Source organism: Neophocaena asiaeorientalis, unplaced genomic scaffold, assembly GCF_003031525.2.
Source record: "Neophocaena asiaeorientalis asiaeorientalis breed wild unplaced genomic scaffold, Neophocaena_asiaeorientalis_V1.1 scaffold91, whole genome shotgun sequence".
Classification (NCBI taxonomy): Eukaryota; Metazoa; Chordata; class Mammalia; order Artiodactyla; family Phocoenidae; genus Neophocaena; species Neophocaena asiaeorientalis.
In genome coordinates, this window is record NW_020173198.1 from 7,047,117 (window position 1) to 7,059,598 (window position 12,482).

General features: G+C 44.0%; 1 non-coding gene and 1 pseudogene across 1 annotated transcript; one reads left to right on the forward strand and one right to left on the reverse strand.

Annotated features, from left to right (window-relative positions):
- Nucleotides 1–6,480: 6,480 nt before the first annotated feature.
- LOC112399428 (60S ribosomal protein L22 pseudogene) lies at nt 6,481–6,844 on the reverse strand (annotated as a pseudogene).
- A 734-nt stretch (nt 6,845–7,578) lies between these two features.
- TRNAL-UAG (transfer RNA leucine (anticodon UAG)) lies at nt 7,579–7,660 on the forward strand. Its single transcript has one exon. It is a non-coding gene; the product is annotated as a tRNA-Leu (tRNA).
- Nucleotides 7,661–12,482: the final 4,822 nt, after the last annotated feature.

Genomic DNA, 12,482 nt, shown 5'->3' on the forward strand with positions numbered 1-12,482 from the left:
CCGGGGCGCTGGGGGCGCGTTCCAAGGGCAAGGGCGCCGGCGACCGTCGGCTGGGCTAGGGCAGCTGCAGCGCGCGGCGTTCGGGCGGCGTATCCGGACACTCGCCGAGCTGGGGCTGTGGCTGGGGCAGGAGGCTGCGGGCAGGGGCGGGGCCGCGGGCGGGCGGGCGTAAGCTCGGCGCGGCGCTCACGTGGCCGCGGGTAATGACTATCACCGCTCCTGCAGCGGCCGCTTGGATCTCCCGGCGCTGCGTCTGCGACTCCCCAGCCGGCTGAATACACGGCGTCCGGATCTAACGCGTGGGGCCGGCCAGGCACCTACCAGCGAAGGGGGCGCCCTCCCAGCGGGTAATTTCAAAGGGGGCAGCTAACCCGTCCCTCGCCCACCGCACCTTCCCATTCTCCATCCGATGCCCGCCTAGTTCCTGTATTCGAGTCCTTTCCAAAATCAGTAGTGATCGGATCTCATTGTACGTCTCTATGCATAACCTTGCAATATTTTTATCAGAAATTGCTTTTTTTTTCCCCTCCGGATTTCTGCTTTGTGAAAACAGGCACTTATGACTGTGGCAATTATTTGTGTAATACGTTGCTGTATTCCTAACTCAGCGCACAGCCTGGCACATAGTAAGTGCTTTAATAAATACCTGTAAAATGAATGACTAAATATGGAAGGTATAAAGAAGAAAAGGAAATAAAACTAATGATAACTACTGTGAACATGTTCATATTATATTCTTCCAGATATTTTTTCTAGTGAAATTTTTAAAATTTCACAACTCTTATTTTAGAAATAAAAGTAAGGGACTTACCTGGCAGTCAGTGCGGTGTGGCCAAAAAATAAATAAATAAAAGATATAAGTAATAACAGTAATATTTATCAAGCTATTTATCGCATTCCATCTTCACACCAACGCTAGTACCGCTACTTCACAGATCATAAAACTGAGGCTTATAGAGATACACTTGCCCAGAAGATTTACAAGGTGGCTCCTTCCTCTTGGCAAAGGGCATCTATCTATATTACAGGGCTCCTGCTGGTTTGGAGTCTGCTGAGTCACTCTGTGTAGTAAAAAAGGGGAGAGGAATTTGAAGGACCCCCGCAGGTGAGAGGAGTGCAGGAGCCAGGCAGGGGCTGCCAGGGGCTGTGGGAAGGATGAGGAAAGGAAAGGCTTCCAGTAGGGCGATGTCTAATGGGGACTGTTTAAATAGTTCGTGGTGGGGTTTGTGACCTAACCATTTACCTCTGCCCCAAAGAGTTCTTCAGTCAAAGCCTCCTTGGACTGGAATGGTATATGTGACCAAGTTCTCCCATGGAACTGGAGGGCGGGCTGAGTGTCCAGGTGAGCCCCAGGCAAACACAGAGAAACAGGTGTGTGCAGGCAGGCCAGAGACAGACACGGTTATCTGGGTATGCATATGGGAATACATACATTTTTCCTAACAAGAGTGGACTCATCTATTTCTCCTTTCTACTCAACACTAGGTTGTAAACATGTTGACCACCCCTATGGTCAAGGGCCACCTGTCACTTGTAATGCCTTCTTTGATGAGCCTTTTTGGGGTTGTAATAAAAGCTGATATTTACAGGGCATTTATTTTGTGTCAGGTACTGTGGTAACTGCTTTACAGACATTATTTCTTTTAATTCTCATCCCAACCCTCTTACTCTCCTCACTTCATACACAGAAAGAAGGAGGCCGGTTAAGTGACTCTCCCAAGTTTACATAGTAAGTTGCAGAATTTGACCCAGGTCTAGGTATATACTGACCTCTTTAATGTCCTGTCTATAAGCCTTGCCTCTTCAGTTTTTGTGGCCCCTAAAAATTCAGATCCCATTGGGAGAGTGAAGTCCTTCAGCTTACCAGCTGCAATGGCCCCTGCAGGGAGAAGGTTCAAGTTTATGAGGCTTGGGGAGTGGGTGACATTCAGGCAGCATCTCATAAGGTGGTGAAGGGAATGAAAAAAAAGAAATAGTCCTGAAACCCATCATTGAGTGTTTTAACTTTTTGGCCTCTGTACTACAAGTTTCAGAAAATATCAATACAAGATCTAGAAGATATAATCATTTTGGTTTGAAGTATTGGCTCCTTTAGTCACCTTGAGAAAACTCCTCTGGCTTTTGGCAAAAAACAAAATTGCACCTGAAATTTTGACCATGAGAAAGTTGGGCAAGGACAAAGAGTCTGAGCTAGTCTGTCCAAGCCCAAAGCCAGACAAAAAAAAAAAAAAAAAACGACTGTTCTACTTATAGCTCTGTGACCCCGCGCAAGTTATTTAGCTTCTCTTTTCCTCTTTAATCTCTTCTGTGCATAAGCATCTTGATTTGTCTTCAAGGAGCCAGTCCACCCTATTCTCAGTTCATGAAAACTGCCCTCCACACTCTTCCTGCTCTAAGATTGGACACACGATTAGACCTGGCCAATCAGCATATTCCATCCCTTTTGCCCCATTCACTGGTGCTGGGATGAGTATGTAACCAAAGCCAAGCCAATGAGATACTAATCTGGTTCTTTTATAGAAACCATTTAAAAAGAGAATCTCTTGGAAGCAACCTAAATGTCTATCAGCAGATGAATGGATAAAGAAGATGTGGTATACATATATACATGTAAGGGAAAAATTAGGAATTTGGGATTAAAAGATACACACTACTATATATAAAATAGATAAACAGCAAGGACCTACTGTATAGCACACAGAACTATATTCGGCATCTTGTAATAACCTATAATGGAAAAGAATCAGAAAAATAATATATATGCATATGTATAACTGAATCACTTTGTGTGCACCTTCTGTAACAGTTGTGTTAGTTTCGGGTGTGCAGCAAAGATATATATATATATTCTTTCTCACATTCTTTTCCATTTTAATATTTACAAAATATAGAGAGCTTTTATAACTCAAATAATAAAAAGATAACTCAATTTCAAAATGGGCTAAAGATTTGAACAGACAGTTCTCCAAAGAAGATATATAAATGGCCAATAAGCACATGAAAAGATACTCAACATTATTAGTCATTAAAAAATGCAAATCAAAACTACATCCACTAGGATGGCTACGATCAAAAGTCAGATAATAACAAGTATTGGCAAGAGTGTGGAGAAATTGGAACACTCATACACTGCAAGCAGGAATGGAAAATGGAAAACAGTTTGGTGGTTTCTCAAAAACTTAAACATGGGGTTACCATACAACCTAGCAATCCCACTCCCAGGTATATATCCAAGAGAAATGAAAACATGTCTGCACAAAAACATATGCACAAATGTTCATAGCAGCATTATTCGTAATAGGCAAAAGGTGAAAAAACCCCAAATATCCATCAACTGATAAATGGATAATTAAAATGCGTTATACCCATACAATGGAATATTACTCGCAATAAAAAGGAATGAAGCACTGATAAATGCTAAAACATGGATAAACCTTAAAAACGGTATGTTAAGTGAAAGGAGCCAGACACAAAAGGCAACAGATTATATGATTTCATTTATATGAAATGTCCAGAATAGGGAAATCCTTAGAGACAGAAAGTAGATTAGTGGTGGCCCACAGCTAGGAAGGGAGTCGGGGGGTAATGGAGAGTGACTACTAAAGGTACGGTATTCCTTTTTGGGGGGATGAAGATATTCTAAAATTGATTGTGAGGAGGGCTGAATAATTCTGTGAAGATACTAAAAAACAATGAACTGTACACTTTAAAGGGGTGTCTTGTATGGTATGTGAATTAAATCACGATAAAGCTGTTACCCTCAGAAAAGGGTTCCTGGTATCCTCACGGTGCTTCAGGGGGTGGCAGCAGAAGAGAGGTCACCAGGAATGGTGCTCTAGCCCAATCTAGGTATGTGGCTGCTCCCAGCTTCAAGGGATGGGTGCAATCCTTCCACGGGCTCAGGGAGGGTTGGAGAACTGCTCTAGACACATATGCCATGGGAATGAAAGGCTTCTCAAGCGCTACCTGCTCAGATTCCCTGTCCACAGGAAGCCGTGTCCATGGGAGTTTAAGGCAGTTTTAGGTTCACAGCAGAGTTGAGTGGAAGGTTTGGAGATTTCCCATATCCTTCCTGCCTCCACACAAGAATAGCCTCCCCCATGATCAACATCTCCCACCAGAGTAGTGCATGTGTTACAATTAACAAACCTACACTGACACCTCATAATCACCTAGAGTCCACAGTTTATATTAAAGTTCACCCTTGGGCTTCCCTGGTGGCGCAGTGGTTGAGAGTCCGCCTGCCGATACAGGGGACACGGGTTTGTGCCCCGGTCCGGGAGGATCCCACATGCTGTGGAGCGGCTGGGCCCATGAGCCATGGCCGCTGAGCCTGCGCGTCCGGAGCCTGTGCTCCACAACGGGAGAGGCCACAACAGTGAGAGGCCCGTGTACCGTAAAAAAAAAAAAAAAAAAAGTTCACTCTTGGTGGTGTACATTCTGTGGGTTTGACCTAACTTATAATAATATGCATCAACTGTTACAGTAACATACACAGCAGTCCCACTACCCTAAAAATCCTGTGTTTCACCTATTCATCCCCTGCATCCCCCTCGATCCCTGGGAACCACAGTGGGATGTTTTTAAGCAGAAGCTTTAAAAGAAGTCCTTGTATGGGAACGTGTGTATGTGCATAGCTGATTCACTTTTTTATAGAGCAGAAACTAACACACTATTGTAAAGCAATTATACTGCAATAAAGATGTTTAAAAAAAAAAAAAAAAGTCCTTGAAAGTCCTCCTTGGCTCCTTGGCTCAGGAGGTCCAGGGCCTACTGGGCACAAAGTCATCACAGGGCCATTCAACAACCCACCTGTAGCTACAGAAAGACCCACAGAAGCAATGAAATGACCCCTCTTCTGTCTTTTGGATAGTGTCTTTCTTCCTTTCTCTTGCACAAGGCAAACCCCAGGATTAGGGTGGGGTATGTGTGGGCCTCTAGTTGCCCCTACGTCTGCATAGGGAAAGACGTAGCTAAACTGTTACTCATTATAATGAGTTGTGGGATTCAGCTGTGAAGGAGGAAGGTGGTGAGGAAGAGAACCTCCCTTTAACTTTATCCAGAAGGTTTGACATTTGAAAAAAAAATTTACAATGAGCATGCATTACATTATATTTCAAACCTAAAAAGACAAAGAAGCACCTTCCTTTACCAAAGTGTTGACAGAGCTTAACTGGGTGGAGAAATTAAAGGTGATTTTATTCTCTTATTTGTGCTTTTCTTTCTTAGCTTGGAGTTTCAACAAGGAACATGTATTTATTATTTTAGCAAAAGTTATTTTTAACTGTTACTTAAAAAGAAAAAGAAAAGAACAAAAACTAAACAGAGCCTAGTTGCCCTGGTTTCTGTAGCCTCCCCACCCTTGCCTGCCTGGGCCTAGGTTTTGATAGGAACTGCCCTGCCAGCCTCAACCTTAAGGCATAAATCACCAGGAAAGCCGAGTCAGCACTACTGCAGAAGTCTGCAGGGAGACAGGCCTGCTCACTGGAGCAGACGAGCTCATGGCCTTACTTCCACTGGATTTTTGTTCTGGTGAAGCACCTTTGTCATGCAAGTTCTGAGCAGCTCTGCTTCTCCCGAAAGACCTGATTTTTGCCTGATCTGGCCTAGTAGGTGTTGGATAAATGTTTACTTGAATTAAATTATTAGAAACAGAGAGTTGGGAGGGGAAGGGTCACATTAGAGTTCAAGCTCGTACTGCTCGTCACATGACAGGCCAATAAATTGAGAGACGAGGTATTGGGGCAAGGAATAGCAGCTTTATTTGGAAAGCCAGCAGAGTGAGAAGGTGGTAGACTGGTGTCCCAAAGAACCATCTTCCCCATGTTAGAACTCAGGCTTTTATATTAAAAGGAGAGGGGGTGTGGTTAGTTGTTGTAAACTTCTTGGTGCTGGAATCCTTTGTTCTCGCAGCTGTCCACATAGGTCAGGTCACCATGTTCCTGTAAACCTCCAACAAGACAAATGTTCTTTTCTGTTCTGCAACTTTTTCTCTCTAGAAGAATGGAAAAGTGTTAAGTTTAAAGGTCAGAGCCTTGAGAAGGGAGTATCCTGTATGTTTCAGGCTAGAGGCAACAATCTTTCACAAAAGGTGCAGAGCCAGCATGACTAAGCACAGGCAACAGGGCACAAAGGTTAGAGTTAAAGGAAGAGATTCAGCATGGAGTCAGGTTTGTTCTCTGTTATAGTTGCCGTTAACAAATGATGCAAACCACTGGAGAATGCTTTGAGTCATTTGTGGGGGGATGACTCAAAGAGATCTCTGCTTCCTTCTTGTGGCCACAGGGGGTGATATCTCAGAAGAGCTGAATACAATTAATTCTCGGTGGCAGAAAATGGAAGTTTGTTATGTATTTATTGATATGTATTTGCTCTGAATTTACTGCATTTTGTTTTTATTTTTTTTTACAAGGAAAACCACCATTTTGGTTCCCAAGTTTTATTCAAGAACTCACACAACATATTCCAGATAATTGAGTTTTAATCATCTTCATCTTGATTAATCTGGAAGTAACGGAATTCGTAACTCTTTGTTGTTAGCAACTACGCGTAACCAATCATGTAGATTATTCTTCAAATATTTTTTGGTGAGGTATTTCGAATACCTTTTGGAAAAAGGCACCTCAGAGATTACAGTAATCTTGTTTTTGCTTCTTTCGGTTGTTACAACACTCCACCAAGATTCCCAGCTTTTCCATTCATTTTGATTCTCTCCTGAAGAAACTGTTCAAAACTGGCAGTATCTATGATTCCATCTTCTATAGGGTGGGTACAGTCAAGGGTAAAATTCGGGACCTGCTTTTATTTTGCTCCCCTTCGCCACAAACTTTTTCACGGGCGCCATGGAGGCAGCGAAGGCAGAAAGGGCTACTGCATTTTAAAACACACTGAAATAGTCTACATAGAAGAACTCTGGGTTTTGGGAGGCTAGGGAATCCTGGCTCTGCCTGGGGGTAGCTAACACAAGTTACTTTGCCAGTCTGAGCTTCAGTTTCCCCCTCTGTAAAAAGTAGATACGAGTGATGATTGAGGGAGCCTACGTAAGGCAAGGATCTGTAAAAACGTTCAATGATTTTCCTTCCTGGACCCATGATTTTTACATCGCGGTGGCAGGGGCCGGCCATGGGGCCACCCGAGGCTGCAGAGGTTCCCTGAAGTAGGGCTAGAGAGTCCAAACAAGATGGGGACTCGGCCGTCTCCGCGCAAACCCGCAGGGACCCGCAGCCCAGCCAGGAGCAAGCGGCAGCGAGACACTGCCCCCACGTGGCCGTAGGCAGTATGCCACGCTCGTGGAAAATCAAATGCAAACATACATGACGAGTGAATATTAATATTAACAATTGGGAACTTTGTTTTCCTTTTTAATGCTGCGTCCCAACTGAACTTACTACTGCCGATTACAAGAGCACTTTAACTCCAAAGCCCAGGAGGAAGCCAGGGGTTAATATGCTGTAACTGGCGCGTAAAGCGTCAGGCTGATATCGGGCATGCGTAAACCGATGAGGGTGCGGCTTAGAGAACATGAGGCGCCGCGTCACTAGACTAATATAGTATGAACGGAAAAGATTGTGACTGGGCGGTAGCGTGGCCGAGTGGTCTAAGGCGCTGGATTTAGGCTCCAGTCATTTCGATGGCGTGGGTTCGAATCCCACCGCTGCCACACCTTTAAGGGTTTCACTTTTCCATCCTTCAACTTCCATATCCTCTCCCAATTACCCTTCACTTTTTCTGCCTTCTGACGTTTTTTTTTTTTCCCCACAGTAGAAAATCCTCAGAGGGATCCTTCATTTCATTCACTTTCTCCTTACACAGGAATTTCAACCTGTAAAAGTTATTTCTTCCAGTTCAGCCTTTTTTTTTTTTAATGGAATGGGGAAGGGAGGGGAAAAGAAGGAAACTGCAAGACAGTCCACCTCACTCCCTAGCCTACTACACAAACCCACCAATCCCGCTACCTTAAAAAACGGAAACAAAAACGTCTCCCTATTTCCATGGGAAAGCATCCTGAGATACCTTGAAAAGCTCTCAACAGTCTGTCTGCGCCTTTAATTTAATGCTTCAAGGCCTGAGGCCACTGGGAGTGGGCCCCTTTACCTCCCAAGGACAAAGATTAGGTGGAGGTGATTTTAATCAAGACGTCAGTTAGGAAGGGTCCCTTTCTGGCCCACTCTGTATCAGCAGAAAGCTCAGGCTGACTCCATAAATCACTGTTGGTAGAAACTGTGTCAGGTGACTTTATGGAGGGTCTGGGGTATCAGGAGCCCTGCCCCCCCACCCCAGGTGTATCAGCCTTGAGGTCCCAGCTTCATTGATCCACTTCCTGCTTGTTTATTTACTCATTCAACAACCATTTATGAAGGGCCTACTATGTGCCAGAAATCAAGTTCAACCTGAGGCTACAGAGCAAAACAGGAGACATATTTTGGGCCTCACAGAGTTCACAGCCACTGTAATTTCTTTAATTAGACCAGTAAGGAGTGTCATGCAGAATGCGGAAGCTGACCCAGGGACAACGGAACAAGTGACTTTTAGCTTGGACTTGAAATTGAGATTAGCTAGTGAAGGTGGGAGAGGGGAGTTCCAGGCAGAGGGAATAGCATGTGGAATATCCTAGAGGCAAAGGAGAGCCTGGTGAGTCTGAGATGCTGGGAAGGTAATTCAGGGCAGCTGGGCAGAGAGCAGCTGGACATGGCTAGAGATGAGACTGAAGTGTTAGGCAAGCAGGGCCATGAATGCCAAGTTAAGGCTTTGAACTTGGCCCTGAGGGCATGCGACACCATGGAAAGGTTTTAAGCTGGTGGGTGGCATGTTCCAATTTTGGATGTTGCCTCTGGCAGTAGGAATAGGAGGTTCCATTCAAAGCCTACTGTAGTTGTCTAGGACAAAGGAGAGTGGCTCGTACCATGGTTGCGACAGTGTGTTGCACAGGGAGACATTTTGGAGGTGGATCTGACAAAACTCCATGACGAAGACATGAAAAAGAAGAACACATCGAAAGTGATGACCAGGTTTTGGGCTTGAGCCACTGGATGGCTGGCAGTGCCTCTCGTCTCCCTAGGAGGGAACACAGGATGAAGAGGACGTTTGTGGAAAAGATGATTTCACTCTGATCCACACTGAGTTTGAGATTTAGGACATGGGGTTGAGTAGATTGGACATAGAAGTCTGGAGGCAAAGAGAACACTCTGAGTAACTGATACAGATTTGGGAGGCATTGGAGACTGAGGTCATGGGAATGGATGAACTTGCCTAGGAAGAGCATGCAGAGGAAGTAGAGGGACCAATATGGAGTCCTGAGGACCATCATCCTAAAGGGAATGCAATGGAAAAGAAGCCAGTGAAGGAGATAAAGAAGGACTGGAGACACAAGTGGAAGACAGGTGTGTTGTCATATAGATTGTTGTCAAGAAGATTATGGCAAGAAGGAGGGAGTAGCCAACTATGTAGAAGAGACTTGGCAAAATAAAGACTGAGAAATATTCTTTGGTTTTATGATTTATGGACAAGGTCATTGATGACCTTGATTAAAGCCATTTTGGTGTGAATTGAAGAGAAGAAATGGAAACATAAGTGTGGACATCTCATCATGAAATTTGATGAGTGATGGTAACAGTAGCGGGAGGGGGAATGGGGAGTCAAGAGAAATTTTTTTTTTTTTTTTTGGCGATACGCGGGCCTCTCACTGTTTTGGCCTCTCCCGTTGCGGAGCACAGGCTCCGGACACGCAGGCTCAGCGGCCATGGCTCACGGGCCCAGCCGCTCTGCGGCACGTGGGATCTTCCTGGACTGGGTCACAAACCCGTGTCTCCTGCATCGGCAGGCAGACTCTCAACCACTGCGCCACAAGGGAAGCCCAAGAGAAACATTTTTAAGATGAGAGAGACCAGATGATGTTTTAGACGCCTGGCATTGGGTCTACAAAGGGGAATAGCTCCATCACCCATAATGGAAAGTTTGTGAATTCGCCTTAATGGTCCATCCTGATTGGCTATTTCACTTTGAGCTGCCCACAGTAATGACTCTGTTTTCTGCGTTTATAATGCTTCTGCTTAGTGTCTCCAAGAAAGCTAGGACCTCTTCCTACTTGCTGTCTCAAAATTAGAACACTCCCTAACACTATACACAAAAATAAACTCAAAACAGATTAAAGACCTAAATGTAAGGCCGCATACTATAAAACCCTTAGAGGAAAACATAGGCTGAACACTCTCTGACATAAATTGCAGCAAGATCTTTTTTAATCCACCTCCTAGAGTAATGAAAATAAAAATAAACAAATGGGAACTAATTAAACTTAGAAGCCTTTGCACAGCAAAGGAAACTATAAACAAGACGAAAAGACAACCGTCAGAATGGGGGAAAATAGTTGCAAATGAAACAACTGACAAGGGATTAATTTCCAAAATATAAAAACAGCTCACGCAGCTCAATATCAAAAAAACAAACAACCCAATCAAAAAATGGGCAGAAGATCTAAATAGACATTTCTCCAAAGAAGACATACAGATGGCCAAAAAGCACATGAAAAGATGCTTAACATCACTCATTATTAGAGAAATGCGAATCAAAATTACAGTGAGCTATCACCTCACACCAGTCAGAATGGCCATCATCAAAAAATCTACAAACAATGAATGCTGGAGAGGGTGTGGAGAAAAGGGTACCCTCCTGCACTGTTGGTGAGAATGTAAATTGGTACAGCCACTATGGAGAACAGTATGGAGGTTCCTTAAAAAACTAAAAATAAGGGCTTCCCTGGTGGCGCAGTGGTTGAGAGTCCGCCTGCCGATACAGGGCACACGGGTTCTGTACCCCGGTCCGGGAAGATCCCACATATGGCGGAGCAGCTGGGCCCGTGAGCCATGACCGCTGAGCCTGTGCGTCCAGAGCCTGTACTCTGCAACGGGAGAGGCCACAACAGTGGGAGGCCCGCGTAATTAATTTGAAAAGATACACACACCCCAGTGTTCATTGCAGCACAATTTACAATAGCCAGGACATGGAAGCAACCTAAATGTCCATAGACAGAGGAATGGATAAAGAAGATATGGTACATATATGCAATTGAATATTACTCAGTCATAAAAAAGAATGAAATAATGCCATTTGCAGCAACATGGGTAGACCTAGAGATTGTCATACTGAGTGAAGTAAGTCAGACAAAGACAAATATCATATGCTATCACTAACATGTGGAATCTAAAAAATGTACACATGAACTTACTGGAGTTTTCACGGATGTAGAAAACAAACTTACGGTTACCAGGAGGGAAAGGGCGGGGATAAATTGGGAGATTGGGATTGACATATACACACTACTATATATAAAATCGATAACTAATAAGGACCTATGTATAACACAGGCAACTACTCAATACTCTGTAATGATCTATATAGGAAAAGAATCTAAAAAAGCATGGATATATGTATATGTATAACTGATTCACTTTGCTGTACACCTGAAACTAACACAACACTGTAAATCAACTATTTCCAATAAAAATTTAAAATAAAATATCTATGAGAAGGTATACAAGAAAAAAAAAAAAAGAACCTCACAGAGGGTGGGTTATCTGGGCAGCCTCTAAAACCCTCATGGGCACTTGGTTCCTCTGCTGGGTGGAAGTGCTACCTCGTTTCCCATTGGGTAAAGACGCTTGAGAGGAAGGAAGCTTTCTGGCATAGTGACCCAGGCTGGCCCCATGCCCAGGGTTTAGACAGTCTACTTTCAGGGGAAGAGATGGCTTAGAGAAACCCAGAAAACAAAGAAATCGATTTTGCTTTTGGGTTTCACAAGCTGAGGTTCGGCAGTAGACAAAAGATCTAGAAGATTATGTGAACAGTGAAAACCTGTTTTCCCTGCCCTAAGAACAGATTCCTCAGGACTGGTAGAGAAAGTCAGAGGAGAAGGTGATTTTACATGCAAGCATGTTACTGAGAAGAAAGAAAGCCCCAAATGGCCTGAGGTTTGTGGATCTGAGACTGAGAAAGATCCCAGAGCTCAACCCAAGCCCTGACGTGGCTAAGAAAAGCAGAAATAACCATGTGTCGTGTTTAGGCCAGTGGGCCTTGGGCAGGTCCTCCAAATTACCCCGCCTGTAGAGAAGTGACCCCCACCCTCCTCTATTCTTTGAAGTTAGGCAACCCTAGTTTCCTTATTTATAAAATAAGAATAATAAGCCCTATGTAAGGGTGGGCCTGAGAATTAAGTACGAGCATACAGATGAAAGCTCTTTCAAACTGTCAAGCATTAAACATAAAGGATAAAGCATAAACAAAGCATAAAGGATTATTATTGAGCTTTTAAAAATTATGTACACACATGCAAATTCAACATAGCAAACAGGAGCACACATTTTTGAACTGCTTCACGAACTTTCTTAATTGTTCAGCAGAGGACATACTGCTGATGCCCACGCCGGGCGATGGCCACGTTGGCCCTAACACATTTGCTCCCCCCGACCCCGTCACAGATTTCTTTA